Source organism: Apteryx mantelli, chromosome 16 (assembly GCF_036417845.1).
Source record: "Apteryx mantelli isolate bAptMan1 chromosome 16, bAptMan1.hap1, whole genome shotgun sequence".
Lineage (NCBI taxonomy): Eukaryota > Metazoa > Chordata > Aves > Apterygiformes > Apterygidae > Apteryx > Apteryx mantelli.
The window spans coordinates 1,582,285-1,608,124 of record NC_089993.1 but is presented as its reverse complement, the minus strand read 5'-3'; the positions used below and the strand labels follow the sequence as shown (position 1 = coordinate 1,608,124).

At 52.3% G+C, this 25,840-nt stretch overlaps 1 protein-coding gene and 1 long non-coding RNA gene across 4 annotated transcripts in view; one reads left to right on the top strand and one right to left on the bottom strand.

The window, feature by feature from the left end:
* On the bottom strand, positions 1-24,984 carry LOC106482358 (uncharacterized). Its single transcript, XR_001292149.1, has 3 exons — positions 24,937-24,984; positions 23,890-23,987; positions 1-29 (listed from the first exon to the last, which is right to left on the bottom strand). It is a non-coding gene; the product is annotated as an uncharacterized lncRNA (long non-coding RNA).
* The window catches only part of NTN3 (netrin 3), a 54,172-nt gene continuing 53,211 nt past the window's right edge, over positions 24,880-25,840 (top strand). For 2 of the 3 annotated variants that reach the window (XM_067306423.1, XM_013939920.2), the window contains exon 1: positions 24,880-24,957. The gene's annotated coding sequence lies outside the window, so the exon portion shown is untranslated. The remainder of the gene's footprint in view (positions 24,958-25,840) is intronic. The other variant, XM_067306422.1, reaches the window with a different exon arrangement.

The following is a 25,840-nucleotide window of genomic DNA, read 5'->3' as shown; positions in this document are numbered from 1 at the left end:
GCTCTGTGGCTCCTGGATTCAGCTCTCTCCTACTGGCAGAGGAAGCGCTAGAGGTTACTGCCCCAGCCATCAAAACGCCTGACACAACTCAGCAGCCCCATATGTCAGAACACGTTTTTCCTGTCTGCAGTCGCTAGCACAGGAGGGAAGGATGGAGAAGAGTCCTGTGCCCAATCCTGCTGAGAAGGAGCCCCAGGGCTGGCATCTCTGCCTCGCAGCGTAGCTGAGTGTGTCCTGGGGTCAGGAGGAAGCACTGATCATGCAGCGGTGCTGAGTGCCACCAGCTTTGAAACCCTGCTCACCAGGTCTGGTTGGGGCCCCTGCTCTCCTGCTGGAGCTCATCTGAGCAAAAGGTAAGGGAGAGCACTAGGGAGGCATACAGCCCTTCGCGGGAGCTCAGCACCTCCTTGGCAGCAGCTTGAACAGCTTAGCAAGGGCATGCTCCTGGGAGCTGTCTGGAGCGAGCAGGCTTGGGAGGAGCTCAGCACTTGTGAGCTTGGGCACTGACAGTGCAAACCTGCTCCCAATGGAGGTCTGTCTAGGGCTTGGACCAGGGCCCTGAAAAGCTGCCAGACTGTCTCCCTCCTTGCTCTGCATGGGCTGCTGGTGGTGCGGGGAAGGTCTGGCTGTTCTCTTCAGTGTCTGAAATGCGCCCAGCATCCTCAAGGAACAAACTGCTGCTGGAGGCCCTTGCCAACGAGGAGCAACACTCCTGCACTCCACCAGCTGTGCATGGAGCAGCAGGGAGAACCCCATCTCCCTCCAGCTCAGCGCATGCAGCAGGGACCAGATGAGAGCAGGCCTGATGCAAAGCCTTCAGGAGGCCACGGGAAGGCACAGGGAACCTTCAGAGGGTTTGGCTTGGGTCCATCCGGCTTGAAAGGAACAATGGCATGTGGCTTTTTCTGAGGGAACAGAGGTCCAGTGAGCCTCTCTGGAGCAAGCAAAGCCTGCAGAGACTACAGGTCACAATCAGAAAGAGAGAGGCCAAAACAAGGAGAGGGCTTTTTTTAACAGGCAGGGAAGTGCAGCTTCATGGGGATGAGGTAAGAAAGGCAATAATGTCCAGCACCTGAAAGAGCTTTGTAGCCATCAGCTCACCCGTGTGAGAGGAGACAGGTTGGTCTTTTTGTGTGTTTGTCAGTGAGGGAGCGGGGAATGGGGGGGGACATGGAGGGCAGGGTGGAAAATAAACCTCGCTAAGGCAATGTGCAAAACATCAGGGGCATTTGGGAGAGGAAGGGGAAAGTTCATTTTGCAAGAGGAACAACATCTGTGGTGTGGGGGCCGAACATCTGTAGGAGGGAGCATGGGGGGAGGGCATTCTGGGAAAATATTTCTGACATAATCCCAACAGTATCTGGTGTGTTGGGATTTGGTTACAAATGGCCCTCTAACGTCTTTGTGCGTTTTGTTCTGCTGGTTCCAGGGGCACACAGAGACCCCTGCTTTGTGCTAACCTGGGAAATAAACCATTCCCTGGACTCAATGCCTGAGTTCAGTTGTGTGGGGAAGGGGGGTGGGAATGGGGAAGGAGAGATTTGTGTGAACTCTAGAGAAAAACAGCCTAAAAGCCTCCATGCCATGTGCTGGGGGGAGGGCTGCCTCCATCTCTAGGGAAAACACAGTGGCGCTGCTTGAGATGTTGGGTTGTCTGGATGCAAAAGGAAAGAGAGCCGAGAGAGAAGGTACTTCTGCTTGGATGTGGGCATGGGACAGGGATGGGAGGGAGACTCCGAGGGCAGCTGTGGGATAAGTGTGGTCTTGCTGGGTCTTGCTGGGCCTTGCTCTTTCTAACCTGGCTGCCTCACAGGGGCACAGTTACCTCATGCTGACATGCCTCCTGCTTAGCTGCTCCGGGAAGGCGATGAGTTGGACGTGCGATGGCTGGGCCGTGGGCGTGATGCCTTGCCTCGTCTGCTGTGCCTCAAAGGAGTGAAAGACAAAGGGAAACAAGGCCTGGTTCGTTGGTGCGGTTATTATTATTGTCTCACCAATCTGCTTGTGATTAAGGGACAAGGGTGGGAGGAGAGGGGGCAGAACAGGCCTCCATGAGACCCAAGATGTGGTGGGTGCCACTTCTGAAGACATGGGTCTTTTCCTCCATACACCCTGGTGTGGTGGCATCAGAGAGAGGCCTAGAGCAGCACGGGTGGGTGGCATCCTGTAGGCTGGGTCACACTTATTATCACATTGGCAAGAGACATACATGCATGTTCGTGGACACATACTCTGGCAGGCATGTACGTGCCCACTCACGGTCACCCAGATTATCCCTCTATTCACCCAGCTCCTAAGCTATTTGCAGGGGGATGCTGTCTTTGCCCCGTGAAGCTTCAGTGAGGTGCATGCTTTGCCAGTCTCCCTTCTCCATTCCATGCAGCATTTCCACACTCAGATCTGCCTTCCCTCCCAGCTGCTCCCCTGTCCTCCAGCCTCCACCATGCCACTCCCCTCTGTATCTCCTCTCTCCTCTGGACAGACTGTCCTGCCTGGGATGAGAAGCATGCTGATGAATATGGACTGAATTTCAAAGCATTTTCTGCGGCAGCAACAGCAACAAAGCATTTGGGGCAGGAGCCCTGACTCTCTCTTTGCTCAAATGGCAGAGTCTCAGGGGCTTCCAAAGCCCCTCTAATGCAGCCGCACCACTTCACTGACAGAAGAGGATGAGGTGGCTAGCAGGAGGATCAGCAGCTTAACCCTGTCTTCCTTTGGGTAGGATAGAGTACCCATGGCAGAGGAGGCTCATTGAGACCCAACAGCCACGCCAAGCAGTGCAGATGCACATCAACTGGCGTGATGGGGAAATGAAGGAAGCTTTCCTCCCCATAGCCAGCACTGGCTAGAGCTGACCTGCTCCAACACCACATGCTGTGCCTGGGCAGCTCCCTTGGTTAGGTCGAGTCTGGATCTTTTGCCCTTTTATTCCCTGAAAAGCCCTGCTCAGAGCAGAGAGAACCTCTCACAGGTTTGTAAAGATCTCCATCTCTTGCTTCTGTGTGTCATGGCCCTTCTGCCACCTGGGGAATTACTCTCCTCTTCATGAACCCCAATTTTAGATGATCCTAGCCACAGGTGTGGACTTGTTTGTCATATGAGAGAATGTGAGCTCTGGATGGCTCCTGACTTTTGACTCGGTGGTACAGAGGTACTTCTCCTCCATTAGAGTCTTTCATATCCTCATTTGGCTTTGACACTAGTTCTGCCGTACACGGGAGGTTAACTCTTTCCTCTCCATTGCCAAGGGCATTTCATCCCCATTTTCCTTTGCCTTCTTGCTCTGTTTAGCTCAGGTCTGGGTGGATCCTTCCCATCAGCTAAAGCAGGTCGCAAGGAATGCAGTTTCTGTCAGCATGCCTGCTCTGCCAGGATGACCCAGATTCACAGTGCCAGAACTCACAGACATCTAATGTCAGCTCTTGAGATATCTGACTCAGGCCTGGGTGATGATCTAAGCCTATCACTCATCATTCCTAGAAAGGCAGACGAGTGGTCTAGAGGGAATAATTGGTTTCCTCAAACTTCTTATTTCAAGCTCAGACTAAACTGGGACTTTTCTGAATGTGCAAAAATGTGCTAGTCTCCCTTTTTCTCCCCAGCATGAGTGTTTGTTGTCACTTGACTTTGCAACTAGGCATGACATCCAGGAGATGTCAGGGGAAAGGAAGTCTCACTCTGTATCCTGCTCTGTCCACCAGAAAGTCCCCAGAGAGTCTGTTCCGCTGAGTGTTGCTGGCCAAGAGCTCTGGGTAACCTAGACATGCCTCCTCCAGACACCTCCATCTCCTCATTTATCACCATGATGAAAAGCATACAACTACAACTAACATTAACATTACTAGTGTCATTACAGGCCACGGGTGGAGTGTGCTAATCCCATGGAGGCATACCCCATGGAGTGGACAGAGGTGGGGTCTTGTCTAGCCATCTCCCCAGGGCTGCCTGGTGCGGAAGTGTACAGTCCATTTCTTCTGTGTGAGGCCCACCTCAGCCTGTGTTTCTCTTCACTCCTTCACAATTCTCCATAGCTCCTTGTACCTCCATAAAACCAACCATATGCTCAGTAGCTCCTCAGCAAAGCTAGGCCCTAACCCCTCCACCAGTGTGCTTGTAAGGGGAAGCAGAGGGCAATCCAGGGTTTTATTCTCTTCCATGCCAAAGGTGTCTGAATGACTGCCAGTTCATTTGCAAGAAATATGCATGAGTCTCCCTCCCCTCTCACTGATTGAAAACAAACATTAACAGCAGCGCCATCCAGGAGGCATGCTTGCTCTGCGGCATTGGCTGTTTCTTATTCTGCTTAAAAATGTCAGACATCCTGTCAAGGAGCACGGACGATATCACGTGGCTCCTGGGAGCCCAATCAGGAAGGCAGAGCAACAAAGAGCAAATCATGACTAGCTGGGAGGAAGCGCTTCCAAGCAGACCATTGGCTAAAATGGCTCCTTCAGGTGGCTGGTGAATGAATCCATTCACAAAAGCAGGGCCAGTTTGAAAACAGCAAAACAGTCTACATATTTTTTTGTGATGGATGAATCTGCCCAGGAGACACCCAAGCTTTGGAGCAGATGTGTGGGATGTGGCTGGTGCAGTTGTGCCTGATCCCAGCATAGGTGCAGTGAATTCAAGAAGAACGATTCCACCTTTCTCAATTTGGAGGCCCCACTATTCCTCCAGGGGAGGTGCAATGCCCTACTGAGAGAATTTAAGTCTTCTGCCAAGCTGCATGGAGCAGTTCACAGACCTTTGATGGCCCATGGCCCACATGGCAACACCACTGGACACAAGGGTTAACACTGCAATGTGATAGGAGACTCTGTTTTCCACATTTAATGTTACACAGATGTTCTGAACATGGAGAGCCGCCTAGACAGAAGCCCACACTTTCAGAAGCAGACAGAACATATGATGGAAAATGTTTCTCCTCAGATCTGGAAGCTGGGGATAAAGTGTAATTACTTTAGGCAATTGCCAAATATAGGTCATGGATGCTCAGAGTGCCTGGCCAGATCAGCCGTGTGCTCTGCCTTGTCACAGAGACATGCAGACATGGCTTTTGGAAACCAGTTATCTCCCCATGCTGTAAGATCAGAGAGCACAGTGACCAACTGAGCTCATTGGCCTTCCCCATTAGTCAGGATGTGGACCATTCCCTCCCTAGGGAAATCTTACAACCCACTCCAAAGCTTGTTGAATTTAAAGGAAAAAATGGTCAGGCCTTTGGAGCCAGTTCTGTCACAGCTACTGGCAGGTACTCCAATGAGGTCCCTGGAGCTCCTAAGGCGGGTGATTTGCACCTGACAGCCAGCAGCAATTCTAGCACACTGGGCACACTGAGATCATCACGTTACGGCTTCTCCATCTGCAATGTTGGTTGCCTTGGAGGCAGCCTGGAGGGGAGATGGTATGAAACAGAGCCATGCAGCAGGAGTATTTAGAAGTGAAGTAAAGCCTACATTTCTGGGTGCAAGGGCAAGACGGCCTTTGGGGAGCAGGCTCTGGAATAGGGAGGAGAGAATAACAGTACTGGAGAAAGAGAGCTCCTTGTCGTGGAACTTGGCTCATGCTGAGGAATTATTTATAGGTGTTCAAGTCCATATGCTTCTGGGAGGGTTGTACAAGAGCCATCAGATCCCCTCTGAGGCTATTTGTGTCCTCATGCATTGCCTGGTCTGCTTCCTTCCAATTCATTGCCAAAAGACACTGCTTTTCTCCAAGAGGTGGTACCAACAAAGGACTGGGTCTTCAGCCCTGGCTCAGCCTATCTGCTTTCTTGGAACATGGGCTATATTTCATCCTAGAGCTGAGATGAAGCCCAAGACTGAACCGGTGCTCAGCTCACCGATCATGTTTTAGGAAAGAGCCTACTTTTGCCTTCTTCCTTCTCACCAGGAATTGCAACTAACAGTCCTCTTGGATGCGTCTTTGAGCCAGAGGTGGCAGCATGCCGGTCAATGGGTAGCCACAAAGCTGGACTTTTTTGCTAATAATAAAGCAAGGTGTTGTTAAGGTGTGTTTCTGTGTAGTGTTGTGGTGCCCAATGGCAGTCCCTTGGGCTGTGCTATGCTGGGAGATGCTTCCTCAGCCCAAGCTGCCCACACATTGCATAAGTGTGGTTTCTTACCAGGAACACCAGGGCTGTGCCCTCCTCCCAGACAGCACTTCTGGCAGCAAGTGCCTGGAGGTTCACTAGGCTGTCCCCAACTTGGGTATGTGACTCCTATGCTGGGAGCAAGCTGAGGTACCCCAAGCTGACCTACAGAGAGCAGGTTCTGAGGACGGGCGTGTGGTGCATCACATCCCATTGCTGCTCGGGTCTGCTGCTGGGATTCAAACAAAGCTAATGTTCACTTTTCTGGGACAGCTGTAGCAGTTCTGTTCTTCCTACGGAGAGGCTGTGGTAGGCCATGCTCAGCTCGGCAGTGGAAGCTTTGCCTTACATGTCAGCTAGGGCACTGGGCATCCTGTGCTGTTCTTGCACAGAGCTCCCTCTCCCCAGTGCCTTCCTGGGCTCGAGAGAGGCTTGAGTCTCAAAGTCAGGCCAGACACCACAGCTTGAACACACAGGGCAGCTGATGCCTGCAGACAGCAAAATGCAGTAGGCCTGTACAGAGCTCTAGGGAGGGTTTTCTTCATGTCCCCGGGCTCTTGGGGAGAAGCTGGCTCTGTGGGGAGGCTGCGTGGGCGGGGGGAAGGGACGTGCCCGCCGTGTGAGCCGTCCACGCGACTTGCCCCGGGGCGCTGCCCGCGTCCCTCTGCCCCTCTTCCGCGGGGCGCTGCGGGCAGGGCAGCCCGAGGACGCACGACCGGCCCGCTCGGCCGTGTCACCCACGCGGCCAGGGGACAGCAGGCGGGACGCGGCTACCGGGAAGGCGGGGAGCCCCGCAGGGCGCCAGGCACCGCGGTCCCCCACCTCCCCCGGCCGCAGCTCCCCCGCGGGCGGCGCGAAGGGCGCGGCTGGGCCGGGCCGGGCCCGCCGGGCCGGGCGCCGCCGCGGCGCCGTGGCTCGGGGAGAGAGCGCCACCTCGCGGCGGCGCGGCGGCCCCGGGCGCGGCGGCCCCAGGCCCCAGGCCCGCCCCGCCCCGCCCCGCCCCGTCACGGCGGGAGGCCGCGCGCGGCGACCCTGCTCCGCCCGCCCGCGGCTCCGGGCGGCGCCCTCGGGCCGCCTCCCGCCCCCGGAGCCGTCCCCGCCGGCCGCCGCGGAGGGAGCGGGCCGCCGGGCCGCGCGCCGTGGTCAGGCCGCCCGCCGCCGGGCCCCACGCTGCCCAGCCTCAGCTGGCCCTCGCGCAGCCCCTTCCCCACCGCGTGCCTTGGGGTCTCCGCTCACAGCCCCTTCCCCACCACGCGGCTTTGAGGTCGCTGCTCACAGCCCCTTCCCTGCTGCACGGCTTTGGGGTCTCCTCACATAGCTCCTTCCCTGCCGTGCAGTCATGAGGTCGCCTTGCGCAGCCCTTACCTGCCACATGGCTTTGGGGCCACTCACACAGTCCCTTCCCTGCTGTGCGGATTTGGGGTCTCCTCAGGCCCTTCCCCACCACGTGGCTTTGAGTTCTCTACCTACAGGTTTTCACTGCTGTGCAGTCATGGGGGTCTCTTCGCGCAGTCCCTTCCTGCTGTGCAGCTTTGGAGTCTCCTCACACAGCCACATCCCCTGGAGAGCCCCTGATCTGATTCACACTGGTGCCTCCAGACTGGTCCTGGGCAGCTGCTGTGGCTCTGAGCGATGCTGCCTTGCACCTCAGGTTGCTCCAGCCTGCTGCAGTGCCACCTCGCTGTGCTGGTGCTCCCTGACCAGCGCCAGTTCGGAGGTAGGCAGGTGGCCCAGCAGCAGCTCAGCTTGTGCCGTAGGCAGGGGCGCCAGGTAGTAGCCAGTGTCCTGGCAAGGGCTAGCCTTGGCCCCAGCCTGCTCTTGGGGTCTCATTTCCCTCCCTGTTCTGCAGAGAACTTAGGAACCTCTTGTGACAATTGAAGCAACACCGGAAATGTCCACATGGAAATGCCTCTGAGCTCTTGACCTCGAAGAGGAGGGTAAAGATCGTCTTCAGCCAGGGATCCCATATGCCTTTCAGCCTGTCCCATGACAGGGCTGTCACACTTAACTTCAGGTCACAACTAATCTCATCAGCACCTGCTGCCTTGTCACTATGTGTCTGTGGACCTCTGCTGTTTAGACCACTGTCCTGGTGGACCTGTATCACAAGACACCCTTCTCACAGAGGGAATCATCAGAAACGAGGACACAACACCAAAGCTTTTGCCTTAGAGGTCTGGGAGAGATGGAAACTACAGAGATATCTGAGAGAAGAACTCATCTCCCTCAAGGGCAGCTGTCCTTCACAAGGGAACAGCTGGGTCCTCTTGAAAGAAAGCTTTGAGCCTGGCTTGGGCAGTGCATATTGGATACACAGCAGCTCTTGGGATAGGGTTCAGCTGCAAAGTCCAACTTCCCACCAGTTACCTGAGATCCTGGAAGTCCCGATAGGCCTCCCCAGCTTTGCTGGAGCCATTGCCTCCTTTTTCTTTGGACTCTGCTGCAGCAGTGGCAGCCACTGACCAATAGAGACTCAAGAAGTCCAGAGCTCTCTACTGCTTTCTTCTGGGCTGAAGTGAATTTGTTTGTCATGGGGAACTTTAACATGTCTTGAATATAAAGACTTCCCAAGGGGACTGACTAAGCAGCCCTCCATTCTCCCAAAGGGAATGGTGAAAGAAGCACAACCAAAGATACCCTGCATAGAAGAAAGAAGACATCCTCCATGAATATTCTGAGTGAAGTGTAATTCATTTAGGCCCCTCCATCTCTGTTGCCTACGTTCTGAGTGTCTGTACACAGTTGTTGTCCTGGTTCAGGTCCAGCCCTGTTGTCCAGCTCAGTTACTTCAATAAGCCTTCAAATTGCTTAACAAATACCACACAAATGTTTCAGCCCTGAGAATTTGTATTCTGGGCTCAGAATGTGATTTATCTTCATCTGTGTCTGCAAGATTTATCAGCCCCAATTAAGGGAATGGCTGCGCTTTTAAAGTGTGGTTCTAGTCAGAAAAACCAACTGGAGTCTCCTCTCAGTGAGTGGGATTCATGGCCAAACCAGAAGGGAAAAATTGAGAAACCTTTTTCTAAAAAAATCCTTGTGTTTTTTGGTCAAAAATTTTGAAGCATTGCTGAATTTAGAAATATTTGACCAACTCTGTAGTGAGCCAGGAGTCAGGAAAGGAATCATGAAAATTCAGTCAGGTTTTTTCCTCTGTTCTTCATCAAAATTTCATATTCTGATGCCATTTTTCATCAAAAAAAAGTTGGCAATCATTATGTGGCATATCTGCTGCCTAAGAAAGGCCATCTGCAAACTTCCAACCCTTTGCAATGTGAACAGGAGATGTTTCTGTGGATGTGTACACACATGAAAATAAAAGCACTTGTTCATATGCTCTGGGCAAGCCCGCTAATGCATGGGACTTCAGTACAGAGCCCAGGCATAGCTAAGTGCACTGATAAATTCAGCAGTAATGTCTACTAGCAAACCTGTCAGATCTACAATTCCAGTCATCTCCACCATGCTTCTTCCATTCCTCTCTGCCCCAGCACAGTGGGTTACTGAACTTCCTAGGGAAAGGCTGTCTTTGCCATGCTCTGAGAGCTGTCAGAACTGGGCCATGAAATTCCAAAGCCATGGACAATTTCAGAAAACATGCAGTCAGTTCTCTCTAGAAAGCTCTCCAGTTCTATCTGAGGTGCAGGAGACTATGCTCAGAAACACATGTCCAAAAATAACAACCTGCCAACAAGGTAAAACTCCACAACGAGGCTGAGCAGATCAAGAAATACAAGAAGACAGGCCACTGATTAATTACCACTAGAATCTAGAGAGATTGACTTGGTATCCAGATGACTTTAAGACATTGTCATATTGTTAAGTGACCCTCACCTGGAGGCATGAAGGCATGGAAGACAGGTGGTGACACCCACATCTGAAAGGAACAGTCTCAAGAGCTGGATTTGCCATTGACAAGAAACTTTGTCAGACCAAACTTGCCTTGCAACCATTTTATTTCTGTGTGTATCTGCAATTTCTCACTGAATTAATCTGTAGCAAAAATGTCATAATTGGGTATTCCAGAACTTTCCCTCAGACAGCACCAAAGCCTTTTGATCCAGTTTTAACTTAAGAGAAACACCCAGACTCAATATATTCAAATTTTAGTGTTGGTGTGCTTATAGTGACTCAAAGCAAAAAGGGAACCAAAAGGTCTTTTCAGATCGGGTGGTGGATGTGATCCTTTCCCCCAAAGTGTGAGGAGAATGTTTTATCCCTCATCAGCATGCATGAGTCCATATGGTGGGTTTTTTTTCCAAAGAAATTTCTTTGTAATCAGAACTTTTCTGTGCAGCATTTCAAGGTGTATTACAGAAAGGATTTTTCTGCCTGAAAGTATTGTGTTGTTAGAAGATTTCTAGTTATCTCAGGTTATAGGTACAGAACAAAAATTTAACCTCTTATGCCTGCCATTGTTGAAGCTGGGAGGGTCCTGATTTCAAATTCAACAAGAAAGGGCACACATACATGTTAATTTAAAAGGCCTGAAATGAATCCCAGCGTCTCTTCTGACTGCTTGCCTCATCCAGCCAATCTCACCTCAGACCACACCACCTGGATTCAGGCATAGCCAGCTGGATCTTATCCATACCACCATCTCAGCCAGTCAGCAAGTGAGATCATCAGGATCAGATGTACTGAGGTGGGGGCTTGAGGGGCACGATCCCCCTGTTAGTACCTGCTGTTGCAGAACGTATTCCATTTCACATAGCACTGCCATGCAGCTGTGCAGTCCTTCTAGATCATACCCAGCCTGGTAATCACCCATCCCAGCCATGCAAGAAGGCATACAGGTGCATAAAGAGACTGCAGAACTAACTCTTTCCCTGGGGCTGAGGCAGTCACATGATGAGAGAGAAATTCCAGGAGATGTCCTTGTTTTCCCCTACTATCCTCAACAGTATGTGCTGTAGCCAAAGACCTGAGAGCAGCCCCCGACTACCTCTGTGTGGTCCCCACGTGAGTCACCAGTACCTCCTGGTACCAGCAAGTGCCTGCACTCATCCCCTTGACTCCATCACAGAGGATACCAAGCAACTGGTGTCCTGCTGTCTCCATCTCACACACCATTTGGCATGCAGATGGCAAAGGGCTGAGAAGATGTGAAATGAGGAGACTATGGGGGCTACCTTGCCATTTCCTTCCCAAACACTTAACTGAAAAGAGATCATAAGCCACCAACTGACAAATGGCTGCCAATGAACAGAGTCCCTGCACTGTGCTTCTGGCACTTGGAATGCAGCAGGCAATATGCTCTCCACCAAGGAGCGTTGACTGGCGGTACACACAATTTTCCCCCAGCCAGGGTGGGATCACAAGTGCAAAAAATGCTCCTGGTGCTACCAGTGCCTCTGAGACATCAGCAGAAACACAAGCAGACTCGTGATATTTGTTACCTCAAAATGTCTTCTGTGCAGATGAATGTGTCTGGGCAGATATGAACAATTTAAATCGCAGGATGCGTCAGCTTTGCTACTGTTCAACCCACTCTGGGAATCATACTTCAGCATCACAGCCCAATTCCTTCAGTCAGTGATTGAAAACTGCAGCCACAACTGCACTGGCATCTCTCCAGGACTCTCCAGGTTTGTCATAGAGTTGTCCCTAGGATAGGTCTTTGCCCTTGGCTTTGGTTAGTGTCCCTAGGCCTTTCCTATCAGAGGAGGTGCTGGAAGTGTGAATTTCCATGCCTCAGGACTGCTTACTGGAGCACGTGCACTGCAATTGCCAGTGGAAGAAAGCACAAGGTCCCAGCCTTTGCCCTAGCTGCCGAAGCTGTCACCTCCTCATTGCAAAGTGTTGTACTGTGGGAATCTGCAGTTCTCCAATGCCTCCTGGCTAGGAGTAGAGCTGTGAGGCCAGCAGGACCCCTTCGTTTGTGCCTGCATATATATGGGCAGGTTTAATTCCTATCTGTGCTGTTCCATTTTGCCTGGATTATTTTGTGCACAACTCAGGGGACCGTCTGATGAGATGTTTGGGTGTTTGAATCCAAAGCCTAGTCCCATAGGCAACAACTCTCCCAGGTCTGAACTGCTTTGAGACATCTGCCTCTCAGGGCTGAGAAGAGGTTCCCAGGCCTGCTCAGATGAAAACTGTCATTGCCTGCTTGGCACTGGAGCTTGGATGGGAATTCTCTTGTTTTTCATGAGCAGGCTGAGCGGTCAGCACATACCACTAGCAAGAGTCAGAGGAGCAATAAATAGCCTACCCAGACCAGAAGGAGACAACCTGTTCTGACTGGACCGCTCATCCGCTCTACTGGGCAGAATGACTCTTGCTCTACGTCAAGGTCTCGTGTGTTCTGGGGAAAGAAAGCCTCCAGCCTAGCTCAGACTGCACTGAACAGGTTCTTGAGGATGAGCTATGGTTACTGCTTCGATTTGCACATCCCAAAGATGTAGTAGGCAGCCATCGGGATAGTCTTCACTCCAGGGGGATATGTTTCCCTCCCACTCCTGAAGCAGTGGCCAGAAAAGCAGAAGGCATGGCTGCAGGCTGGTTGTGGACTGCTCCTCCAGAACTGGTTCCCACTTGGGCAAATGCCCAAGCGTCTTCCTGCATCCTAACAAAAGTCCCAGTTTTGCTTGTTCTCCAGGAAAAGGAGCATGTTGAAAGCTTCAGGATTCTGTAACTCATCCCAGGAAGATCCTGTTTTTCTAGATGATGTTTCTTTGTGGACTTGCATCACCCATAAGAGTGTAGGGAACAGGAAAGGTCCCAAGTAGTCAGTGTAAGCCCATCCCTTAGTGTTTCCCTTTTCCCCTTTAAGGTCTAAAACAGAAGCAGACATAAAGGGTGATCCTACTGCTAAAGGCCAACATTTGCTTCTAGTCACCTCATGCCTAGCATCAAATATGAAATAGCCAGGGGTTGTAAAGTCCTCTGAACCTGAAAAGTGCTAACTAAGAAAATAAAGCACAACACAAGTGTTATTAATAAATGCTAGCCACTGTTATATAACTCCTAATCATAACTGCGTCTTTCGGCCTCCATTGTTTCATTGTCAGGCTGCATTATCTGGGAATTCTTACCCACGGACCACAAGAAATAGCCTGGGCTCTGTGGGTTTTCAAACTTTGTTGTTGGAAAGCTTTTCATGCAATTGTTTTTGCTTTGCACTGTTGCCTTCCTTATTGTACAGATGTGGGTGTGTATCGCAGCCCACACCCTCTGTCTTTTGCCCCAGGATAACTTTGAAAATGAGCTGATCTGTCTCAGGGAGTGTTTTTCCTAAGAATTCTCTTTAAAAACAACAACATTCAAACCAAAAAACCCTCATTTTCCTGAAGTGAAGCTTGTGCAGAGGAAAGATGCTAGCCTGCAATTCCAGCAGAATAAAGACTCCACTTTATCCTCAGAAGAGACTCCCCACAGGACTGTCAGTGCTTTAGCGCTGGCCTGGAGGAAGAAGGGAGCATGGGGTGACTTGGTCTCTGGTACCTTTTCAGAGCAGGCCATCTCTGCAGTTGCAGGGTTGGGCTATCAGTGCTGAGTCTGGGACTCAGTCTCTCCTCTGCTTCTTCAGCGACCAAACAATGCTCCAGAGCTCAAGCCACATTTGGGCTCTGGTTCGGCAATAATCAAGCAAGAGCAGATGGGCTGCCCGCTCTCCCTAAGCACAACAGGGCTTCACCTGTGTGGCAGCATTTTGCAGATGGCTCCTCCTGCCACCCTTCCCAGTGCTGCCCTCTCCACCATGGCTGGCAGCTTCCAGCTAGTCCTGCTAACATGCAGAAAGCCAGCCAGCCACCTAGCTCCAGCACCACAGCTTCTCAGCTTCCCAAAAGCTTTTCATCTCCATGTGCCATACAATTCAAGCTTAAGCACCATCCTCTTGCTTCTCAAAGCAGGCATCCCACTGCAGCATTTCCCTGTACCCATCTGAGCACCCCAGTCAACACCTTTGGTCATACAGGCAGCAATTACACAAGGGAGCTCCCTGGGAGAGATGTTTATCGTGGCAGTAACATGACCCTCCATCACTTGCTCCGGCCTCAGCTCAGCTTTGCTGTGCTCACTGCAAGCCCGGGATTTTTGTCTGGGGATATCTTCAATGCAATGTCCACGTTTCAGTTTTTCTGATGTTTTTTAGAGAAATGTCTTTTCCCACAATCCTCCCCCATCAGCCTATGAGTTTTCAGCAATCCTACTTCAGCATTTCTTGCCCTGTTTGCCGCAGTCCATCTCAAGGTTGGTGTCAATGGATCATTTCTACCTCTGAGTCAAAGTGAAGTTTGTCTGGCACTGACACATGCTTGGAAGTGAGTTTCAGATTATCTGGGTTAGTCACAACTATTCTTATGAGCTAATTTAGATACGTGCAGAAGTTTCCACATCCTGATTAGGAGTGTGTGGATTTCTGAGACACCTTCATGCTGGTCAGTATAAGACATCCACAGATCTGTTATACACACTGACATGGGAAGCTAGCTCTGTAGCATAGGTCATAGCTGTTCATGATAATAGTGGTGTCATTTCCTAGGGCCCAGGCTAGAACTGACCACAGTGAAAAATGGCTTTCTGATCAAAATGAAAAATTTTGCTGAACTTTGTCTGGTTTGTGAGAGAAATTATAAATCAAAACCAGAAAATGCTAGGCAAAAAGTTTATGGTGTTCAGTTTCTAAGGCCTTTATTTTCTCTACCAACAACATGTTTTAAAAATCAGTGCATTTTTTTCCTCTCTTTTCACTGGAAAACCTGAAATGACACAGGAAGCTAAAAATAGTAACAATACCCAACCAAGTCATTGGTGTTTTTCAATCAGCTCCAATGCAAACCTCGGTGTTGGCTCAGGCAGGATTTGTTATTCTTCTGACCAGGGCCTATATTAGGTCCATGAATATATCCAACCAAAACGGTCTAGGAAAGCCACCAACCCACTCCTGAATGGTTTTCCCTGAAGCTCATCCACTGTCTTGCACCTTCAGGCAGCAAAAAGTAAAGTCCAGTGATGTTCTTGGGGTAAGGACAGAAGTGAGGAGCACCCACTTAGTGCAGTGAAGTAACCACAGAGTTGCAGTGTCCTCCTCGAGCAGGCACGTCTGGGGCTGTGGCTCTGGGATCGCCCTCTCTCACCACTGGGGAGAGATGGTCACTGGGACACTGTTCTCATGGGGCCATCTAGACAATCCTGTTGGCTGCGACTCCTCCCCCGATGGGTCCTAGCTCTCCTAGTTTACCAGCCTCTGGCCTGTCCTGCAGTTTGTAGCTGAAGGGAGGGCACAGAACTTGTGTGGCTGTCACCGGGAATCTTCTCATCTCTTTCTGTCTGTCCCGTCCTAGTGCTTTCCCTTTAAGAGCGCGTGAGATGCAGGGCAGAGCACAAGGCACTGAGGTTGTGTGTACTGTGTGGAGACCTTAGGCAGCCCAGGAGACCACTCTCTCGGGACCTCTGCATGGCACAGAAACATCTACCTAACAATTGAGGGAATATTTTCCACCCAAAGAATCCATCTCATGGTCCCCTCTTCATTTGTGACACAAGGGAAAATGTGAAGCAGCCAAGACGCGTGAATCACTGTCCCAAACAACATATAATGAACTCATAAAATCAAAGGCAGGGTTTGTTTCAACCCGTGCTGCCAGGGCTCCTTGGACATTGTCTGGAATGAATTTAAGTTGTTACAAAACTCTCTGTGTCTCTGTGTATGTGTCTCTCTCTTCCCCCCCCACCCCCCAACTCGTCTTTCTTCTCTTCCTCCTTCACATTCCACTTTCCTCTGACCTTCTTTCTCCTCCTTTCACTCTCACCTTTCCTCTCCCTCTCCTGTTTTCCTTCCCTCTCATTTCACCCCTTCCTTCCTTCCTTCCTTCCTTCCTTCCTTCCTTCCTTCCTTCCTTCTTCATTTGCCCCCAGCCTTTCCACTTCAGAGTCCCCAAACCCCCTCCCAGCCCTTCCATCTCTTCTCTTCCTGTTATCACTGACTGGGGTATCCCTAGCACCTTCCAGCCGGACTCGTTTCCAGGATAGATTTGAAGGAAGACTTTTAGCTGATGTAACAGGGATGGCTGTACTATCTGTGTGCTGTGACGTGGCCATGCTAAGGAACCCGTTGGTCCCATGCCAGCACCTTCACTCTCCTCTGGCGGGAGTTCATCCCTACACTCATTGCAGGAGTCTGGGTGGAGAGGTGAGATAACCAAGCAATGTCCCGGAGTGTGGCAGGGCCTGGGGTTGGAGGTACACGACCACTGAGGAGCAGCACCTATCCCACCGGCATTGTTCTGGTCATGTCTAGCCATGGCGAGTGCCATGCTGTGGGCCAAGGGCTTGGGCCAGGGGGTACGCTGACCCCAAACAGGATGCCACAGTGAGAGGTCTTGTGTTTTAGCAATGCAGCGGCAGCCGTGCTTGGAAAACTGGTGTGTTGCAAATGACTGAATGACCCTTTTGCACATGCTGGGGAACTTCACCCTGACTTTGGGAGAGCATCGTGCTCCACCCTACTGTTGCTGGGAGATGGGACATGCTCTGCAGTCTCTGCTGGGTGTGATGATGTTGGCAGCAGCACAGGCTTCTGATCTTCCCAGCACATCAGTTTGGCCAGGTGCTCCTGTTCATTCTGCCTCTTTCCAGGTTCTGGGGGGAAGAAGAAATTAGGCCTACTGGCCTTCCTGTGTGCCAGCATTCCCAAAGAGGCCAAGAAAATCAGGCACTTGAATCCCACTGGTATTTCAAAAAAACAGGGATTTGTTTACATCACTCAATGCACTGCTGCTTGCAACCAAGCGAGCTCTGGAGCTACAGGCTGCTAGCAGAGACAGTGTGAGGCCCTGCCTGAGACAACATTTGAAAAGCAGCAGGCCCCATTGCTTTCAGGACCTGAGCTGGCGTCTCTGTGCTGTGATACATGGTCTCACCACCATGCTGGGAGCAAAATGAGGGCCCTCTGCACTGTGCCCTACTGAGCTGCAAAGGCATGGCCCAAGTTCCTGAGGCTTTCTGGAATTCCAGCCCAAGTCTACCCAATTCTAAATGCTGAATTGGTTTGGAGCAAACAAGACACAAGCCAAACCTCAACTCCAGCCATGCCAGAGCCATGCTAGCTAGCTGCTCTCGGCTCACACAGGACATCCTCCATTTGCCAGGGAGGTTTATGATGCAGTGTGGCCATAACCCATGCTGCTGGCTCAAGCAGCAGGGGCAACTTGGCTACTGCAGGGAGTCTCTCCATTGTTCAGGTGCTTTTGCAGACCCATATGTTTGCAGTTAGACCTCTTTCTTTGGTCACTAGCTGGGAACACCCCTGCTGCACTAGGGAATGTGCTGTGTGTGCTCCGATTGCAACATCAGCAGCGCCTTTCTGTGGTGAATGCTTTTTTTCTCCAACACCACAGAGAAGGCATTATCCACCAGCAAACATAGTTCAGATTCCTCCAACACATGAGGCAGTGGGACTTCACCCTGGTCCTCCAGAGCCCTCCTGGGCTGATGTAGTGAGCCCCAGGTTAGTGAGCCACTAAGTGGAGCTGTGAAGTGAGAGCAGATAGGACGGGGATAGCACCTGAAGATGCTGAGGTATCTAATGAGGTTTTTTAAGAGTCTTTTCTCCTCATGCTAAGGCCAAAGTTTACTGTGCTCGCCCTTCATAGGACAGATGAGGTGTTTTCCAAAAGAAGCCCTTGCCCTGCATCCATGTTACCCTGTTTAGTTTCCTCACAGCAATGGTTCCCAGCTCTGTCCCTTGACTAGAGGAAAGATGCTGCTGGTGGGCAGCTATGCTACCCCTGAGAGACCCAGCCACATGGGGAGTTTGCCAAAGGCTCCCGCATGCACACATGTCCGTATGGATGTGTGCGAGAGAGACTGCACAGCCTTGTCCCCTCCACCTCTGCAGCAATGCCAATGCCTAAAACACAAGTTTAACTGCAAGTGTCCCAGGGGATGAGTTTTCCATGAAGTAATGGTACCGAGAGATCTGTTCCCAGACTGTGGGAGCCAAAGATGTGAAAAGATGGTGGCATTCTGGGGCAGGAAAACTGCATGGAGGCAGTAGAAGGATAGTGAGGGACTGGCAGAGGCTTTCTCCTTTTCCAGCCATGCCATAATGCTGCTAATCGTGGAGAAACGGCACCATCTTGTGGCTGCCCAAAAAGGACTCTGCTCTGCCTGTTGATTCCCTGCAGTGCTGGGGCAGGCCCTCCCGCCAGACTACCATGCACCTTCCAGTGCTGGAGAAGGTACCAGGTAGCCTGACATTTCCAAACTGGCCCCTGTTACTGTTGTGCCGCTCATGAAGGCTTAGGACTGATGTGTCCCCTTGCTGGTGCTAGGGAAGGAATATGTATGGCCAAGGATGAGCCGGCTGCTCTAGCCAGAGCAATAACTGCATGGACAGAGCAGGGGGTGACAACAAATGGGGTCATGAAGTGGGGTGATGAAATTCCTGAGCAATATGCACACACAGCCATGGCAATGATACAAGAATTTGAATAGCTAAAAATGAACCTTAGGCTGGCTGGAAGGGGACAGACTAATGGCTTGCATCTCAGAAAGCTACAGAGAGATGGAAAGGGGCACAAAAGCAATTCCTTCCACTCACTGCTAACCCCCAATAATGGCTTTTTGCTAGGTCTGGGGTCCTCCAGTGAAGCAAGGTGCTCTCATCCCATTCAGCATTGCCCAGGGTATGCCTTCACTGTGGCAGTTAGCATGAGTAAGGAGGCATGACTTCTTTCATTCTGTGAGAGCAGCCATGAAAAGATAGCACTGGAGCTGAAGACATGCTGGAACAACAGGATCACTGCTGAGGTACCAGCTGAGCCACAGCTTGCTGGAGGCACAGAAGGTGTTTGGGGAAGCATTGCTCATCTGCCTCCCTACACATCTGTCCTGGCCTCTGCACTCTCCTCCAGAAAAGGCCTAGCAGACCAAGGCAGATTAACACACTATGCCCTCCGAGGAGCAGGGGTGGGGGCAAGGTGGGGAAAAATCTGTGTAACATCACCTCGCAGTGATGTTGCACCTTGTTTCTTTTTCCCAGACCACTTCACCCCTTTCAGCCAATAACTGGTGGCCTTACTGGGGCCTGATTCTCATGTCTGCTCATGCCTTAAAATAGGTATTTATGTCATTAGTCAAATGGCTTGTGCATAAATGAGAATCGAGCCCCAAATGCTAAGCTCTCCCAACTGGAGGCAAGAGGCCCATGTAACCCAAGGTGCAGGTGAAGATGTATCCCTTTTTGTATTTCTGCCTGTGGTAATGTAAAGCCAGGCTATTTGGGGCACACAGACCTGAAAACCTCACCATGAGCTGCCCTCATCAACCACCCTGGGTGTCACAGCAGAGTTGTTATGACAAAGTAGCGGTGTTGCCCCTCAAGAAATGCCCCCTTCAGGCTGCCCCAACACCTCCTGTAGTGCCCAAACCCCCAGGAGCTGCTTGCACCCAGACCCCAGGCCTGGCAGGAAGTTTGGGAAGTCTCTCTGTTCTCTGATCATGTGTAGGAGAGGAAGGACCCAGATGGCCTTTCAGGTGCTCTGGGCTTGCAGGAAGGCTGGTGGTGAGCAGGAGGCACTCAGGCTGGAGAGAGCAGACCCACGTGGCCTGGGGAGCTTCAGTTCATGAGCTGCCAGCATCATGGGGCAGTGGTAAATGCACAAGATGCCTCAGTCAAAATATATCCAGTGAAGCGGGGTGTTGGTGCCTCTCTGCAGTGCCCTGGAAAGAGCGCTTTTCAGTTCCTGAGGACAGTTTGGGTGACCTGCATTCAAGAAGAGTCTGGGTGTGGGGAAGGGCTCTTAACATGGCATGGGAAGGGAGATGTGTCTGGCAGGATACTGGCAACCCAGAAAATGAGGCAGGCAGGTGAACTGCAGAGCATCCCTTTGAAGAGTAAATAAAACAGAAAGAAGGAAAATGTGAGAATTATGGAATCATCCTGAGGACACCCCAGTGGCTAAGACAGAATCCTCTTCTTTCAGGCACCACATTTAAAATCTAAAATAAGGCAGAGCAAACCCCCAGCTCATACTGACTCCACAGAGAGTGGGGATGCCAGTCACCCCTGAGGGCAACAGGATACCCCTCACAGGCAACAAACCTATTCCTTTTCTAGTGAAGAGGTTAAAGAAGGACTCTGGGAAGGTGGTAAATGGAGTCTTTTCCCTGTCTTCCCAATAAGGTGAAAGGAACCTGCCTGGGAACCCGAGCCTCCACCTCTTGGAGCATTTCCTACATACTAGAAAGTAAAGGCAATGAGTGGGGCTGGTGTTGCCTGCTGGCGAGTTTCTCCTTTGGCATAGCTGGTGGCAGGCTGTGGCTGCCCTGCTGCAGGTCCTCGTCTGGCAAGTGGCACAGCCTTGGGGCATTCAGTTTGGCATAGCCTTGCTGCATTCAGTGCCTCCATCACTGGCCAGGTCTAGAAACACAGGGTGGCTCTCTGTTCACTGTGCCTTTTTGTACAGAGCTCTGGTCTCTCACTTGTCATACCCCAACTGCAGGTGAGCTCATGTCATCCCAAGAAAGGCAGGGAGGTGATTTGAACTATAAAGATAGCATGTGTCTTCTTGTTTGCCTGGCTTGGTCAGTGTGGACCAGAGACTGAATAAGAGCCATCTGACTCAAACCCTGCTGTGCTGATGGAGGTTGGCAGGACAGTGAATTTGATTTTGCTGGCCCCCCCATTTCCCCATGGCTCAGTTCTCTGCTGCTTGGACTTCTTGCAATCAGCCACATCTTCCTTCCTCCCTTATAAGTGGATGATCTGAAATGGGCACCCATACATGCAGAAAGCAAAGTATCTGGGAGCTGAGTTTTCAGGGAAGGTGTTGGTGAGGGTGGTATGTGGGGGTGGGGGGGGCAGAGGAGGTTGAAAGGAGACACATTCAGCCCTTTGGTGAGTTCAGGCTGGGGTGTTTGTCTCAATTCTGTGCTTGCCTCAGAACATGAAGGGAGCAGTGGGGTTGGTGGGACCAGCAGAGGGCAAGCGAAGGCTGCGCAAGGCCCGCTTGCACTGGCTCTGCAGAGCCTCCATCCCCAGTGGCTCCCAATCTCCATCCTCCCTACAGCTCTCCCAACCCTGTCTGGATAACACTGACAAGAGCCACCCCCAGCGCTCCCACCCTTGCTATCAACACATCCACTTCTTCCCCCTGCTTCTTCCAGCTCCCCATTCTGTTGTTCTCCCTCCCTCTTCTCTGGAGCTGAGGAACCTGGTACAGTTTGAAGGCCCCACTATTTGCTGAGATTTGTCTCTGCTGGGACTGCCACACAAATTCAGGCAAATCCTCCCTCCCTACCACTCAGCATAGGGAAAGCTCCTCCTGTTTCCCCACCATGCTGTTGATGACATAGCCTTCAAAGCCCATTGCTTGCTGTATTCAGTGCCCATCCTTTCTGATCTGTCCTGGGCCCAGCAGTAGAGGACTGGATTTGTCATAGGAGTGGTTTGTATCTGTCTGTGTGTCAAAAGCAACAGCCAAGAAAGCCCATTTGCAGGACTGCACCAGCTGTGAGCATCTGGAAGTGAGTCTCTGTCTCTGTCTCTTTGTGTTGCCTGATGCAAAGGGCAAATTCCTGCAGGAGACGATGTGAGATATCTGCCCCCAGCAGACTCAGTGCTTGAGCCACAGCTTTTGCTCCAACAGCCTGTGCATATCTGCCCCCATGATGGAGCTGGGAAGAAGTTGTGTCCTTCCAGAAATCCTTTGTTAAATGAGAAGCTCGCCTAGCATCAGACATCTTACTTCCAGGTGCCACAAGGCTAATCTGAGGAGTAGGAATTGGTGCACATGCAGAATGAGACCACCGACCTTGCAAGCAGCAGAACTACTGGCCAACACAAGGATGGCAGAAACCACACATTCACCCTCCTCTCCTCCCAGCCCTCCTGCCTAGGAGACCTGCTTCAGCAAAGGGCAATGTGCAGTGAGGTGAGTGCTGTTAGGTTGCTGGGTACCGCATTTGCAATGTTTGTATGCCAAGGGACAACCAAAATGTTGGTGCTGCAAATATCAGTGGTTTGGCTCCTACTACAGTGAGTCTCACTGGCATCCTCAGCAGCCCCACAGTTTTCCAAGTCCAAATTTACACTCTTTCTCTTGGGCTCTCTGTCCATCTTTGCAAAATCGGAATGTACTGAGAGCAGTGGAAATGGGGAACCAGGAAACAGCTTCTGCCTTCCTCAGTTGTTCATTCACTGATGTGAGGCCTGTGGACACTGGTTCAAGGACTTTCCATGTATGGTGGCCACCATATCTTCCATCACTTTTGGGTCCCAGGACAAGGGGGTCCCACACTTTCCTCTGAGTGTGAAAACAGCAGTACTGAGACTACTCTGAGATTCTGGGAGGTGACACAACCCCCCAGTTCAGCACTACCCTGGAGCATCTGGGTCAGGCTGGCTCAGCATCACTGCTCATTTTCATAATAGTCCTTGTGCTTTCTAATGGGGAAAACTGCCTTCAGGTCAGTCCTTGGGAGCACTCCTGCTTTGTGTCATCTGAGGATCTTGGAGCCATATCCCCTTCTGCCCACCCCTACCCCCCACCTTGGTCATCCCAACCTCATTTCAGCCCAGCCACAATGGCCTGAACTTTCCTTATGATCACTAGCTTCTCTGCAACATGCTCAAATCTGGCGTGCATGCAAGGCAAATCCTGGCCCTGCATTTACCTTCCTCTCTGGTATCTGTATTTGGACTTCCAGGGCTCTGCAGCCTGTGGCTTCCTGGCTGTCCAAGTGCCTCAGAGTCCCAGAGAGAGACAGTGGGAGTGCAATACACCTGCATCATCTCTAACTGCAAATGCCTTGAGGTTACTCTTTCTGTCTCCTAGATCTCCTCTGCCCTGTCTCATGGTGGTTTTGCCCTTTTTTAGCCATGGTTGTGTCCCTGCTGCTGGGGTGGGGGAAATGTATTTGGTTCAACAAGGCTGAGAATGTGCAAACAGCATTTCCCTTGGGATTTTGGGCCAGCTGGAGTCTCTTCCTTCAGCAAGCACTTGCCAGCCCACCAGGGGCAGGGGAGACATACTGAGTTTCCACTTCTCTTGGAAACCTCTTTGCCTGAAATAACAGGATTGTTGCTGCTTTGCCTGGCTAACCAGAGATCTTCAGGGAGAGGAGAAATGCACAGGATGCTGAATGGGAGCTTTGCACTGGTGGTCAGTGCCCTTAAATGTAAACAGTGGGAAAATCCAGCACCATACTGGCACCTTGCCTTTCTCCTCACCTGTAGTATCCTTGTCAGTGCTTGCATTCCTTGCAAGGGTATCTGTGGCAGGGACATTTCCCAGACTGAACTGGAAGATGTGGGGATCAGCAAGGGTACTGGGAATAGCTCCAAATATTACCCCACCTAACCAGTGGTCTCAATGAGTAAGGTGACACAGATCCAGGTTTTCTGCTCACCTCCACTTCCTCACACAATTGCTGATTAAATTAGTTTTACCTTTTTCCTGCACAAGAATCGTGGAGTCAGTTCACAGGGGACCTGGGGATGGCTAAAGGGTAGGCATGTCGGGATGAAATCTGGAGGCAGCTGTGATGGGGAGACTGTCTGGGCTGTGGGTGTCAGTGGAAATGCCCATGTTTTGCTTCCCTCCTGACCAAACATCACAGGCCAAGCCTGACCCTGCTGCAACAACATATGAAAAGCCCCTGCACTGCAGGGTAGAGCAGACACTCCACACCATAATAGGAGGCTGTTCACCTGCTTGGTAAATCCCTGATTTCTTCTGCTTTGGGAACCAGGCGGAGGATTATATGTTGCCTTCCTTGGCAGCATCAGATGCACATTTGGTTTACTGAGCTACCAGCTCCCAGGTACTGCAGCATGGTGTTACCTGTGCTGTCATGCTGGCTGACCCATCAGGATGGCTTGCTGGTCTCAGCATGTTCATCTCTCCTGGTTTCACACACTGGGTGATGGGTGCACTTCTTACTGGGATTGGCAAAAAATGCTAGGGTCACTGGGGGTGGAAGGTGCCCATCTGTGCCTGCAAGGAGGCCATTCGCAATGCTGCAGTGGCCCAGGCCTCCTGCCAGTAGAAGAGCACGGCTGTCCCACCTGCCCGCTGCCCTGAGGCAGGGCTGCAGGTGAGGCCGGCCGGTGGCAGGTGGGGGCCACAGCTACCGAGAGCCTCCTGCGCCGGTGCCCAGCGCCCCGACGGCGGGGGCGTCTCCCCGGCCCGGCCTGGCCCGGCCCGCTCCGCTCCGCTCCCGGCGGGGCGGCCCCTTCCCGGCCCGGCCCGGCCCGGCCCGCTCCGCTCCGCTTCGCTCCCGGCGGGGCGGCCGCGGGAGGGCGGAGGCAGGGCTGGCAGCGCCGCGGCGGGCGGCGCACACACGCACACACACCTCCCTGCATGTGATTAAATGGCTCGAAATCTGCTTCTGATTTCCTCGGGGAGGTGACTTTTCCCTTCTTCTCAACCCCGGGATTTATTGGAGCCTTTTTACTCCGCTTCCAGGCAGCGGCCGGGGCTCAGTTTCTCTACTTCTTGCCTTTTTTTTTTTTTTTTTACTTTTCCCTTTCCTCCCTTCCCTCCCTTCCTTGCCGCCTCGCCTCCCTCCCGCTGCCGGAGCAGCAGCCCCCGGCAGTGCGGCGAGCGGCGGCGGAGCGGGCGGGGAGCACGGCACGCTGCGGGCACGGCGCTGGGGACCCGCCCGCACTGCCGGAGCAGCACTCCCACTTTGCACTATTTCGCCTTGTTTTGCTTTTGCCTTTTTTTTTTTTTTTTTTGGCAAATTGTTATTATTACTTTTTTTTTCGATCAGCAAAGGAAGGCGGGGAGCTGCCCCCTCACGCCTCGCCGCCCGCGCTGCTGCCGCGGCCCCGCGCTCCTCTCACCGCCCGCGGCCCCGGACCTGCCCCCTGCCGCGCCCGGACCGACCTAGCTACCTGCCCCGCTGCGGTAAGCTGCTTCTCCAACTTCTCCCAGGCATAGTCCCTCCGCCCGCTCCGTGTCCCTGCTCGCCGCCCAGCCACGGCAAACACCGCCGAGCAGCTCCCTGTTTTTCTTTCCATAGTTCCCCCCCCGCCCTTGTTGCCTTTTATTCCTCCTTCTTTCCCCTCACCCTCCTTTTATTTCCCGTTTCATCCTTTCACTCTGTGCTCTGGGACTGCCAAAAATGGGACCTCCCCACGGCGGTGCCGGGGGTGCCGCCCGCCCACGGCCAGGGACCTCCTGGAGCCTGGCCCAAGCATCACGGCACAGAGGAGCAGAGCAGCCGTGGATGCTCGGTGCTTTGTCCCAGCCTGGCTCCCCTGGCGGGGCCCAGCCCAGCTTACTGACACCACCTCAACCCTGCCCTCCTGGCAATGTCAGGGGGCTATGCGTGGGGGTGCTCAGCACTGTACAAAGCCTCATAGGGTCGCTGCCCCACACTGCAGAGCTGTCAGGGGGGATCTGAGCCCAGTCTGGCCTCTCCCAGCATGTCCCAGGGTCCTACCTTTGGTGTCGGTGAGGGGAAGCAGTGGGCAGGAGCTGTGCCAGACTGCTGCATGCTGTGCCAGCTCTGGCTGACCAGGCACCGGACATACACGTGCTCTTCCATGCCCTGCAGCTCCTGCTGGAGGTTGAGAAGCGCCCAGATTTTTTACATGCTTGGAAGTTCTTTGCAAATGCAAAGTGACTAGGCACCTTGCTGGGGTGTCTTTGCCTGTGCCACTGACCCCACTTTGGGGCTGTTGCTGGTCCCTCCTGGCATTGGTCCTTAGAGGGACCAATCTGCGGCACAGCTCAAAGGGTGAGTTCCCACTGGAAAGAGCTCCCATATGGCTCCCTTGCAGCTGGG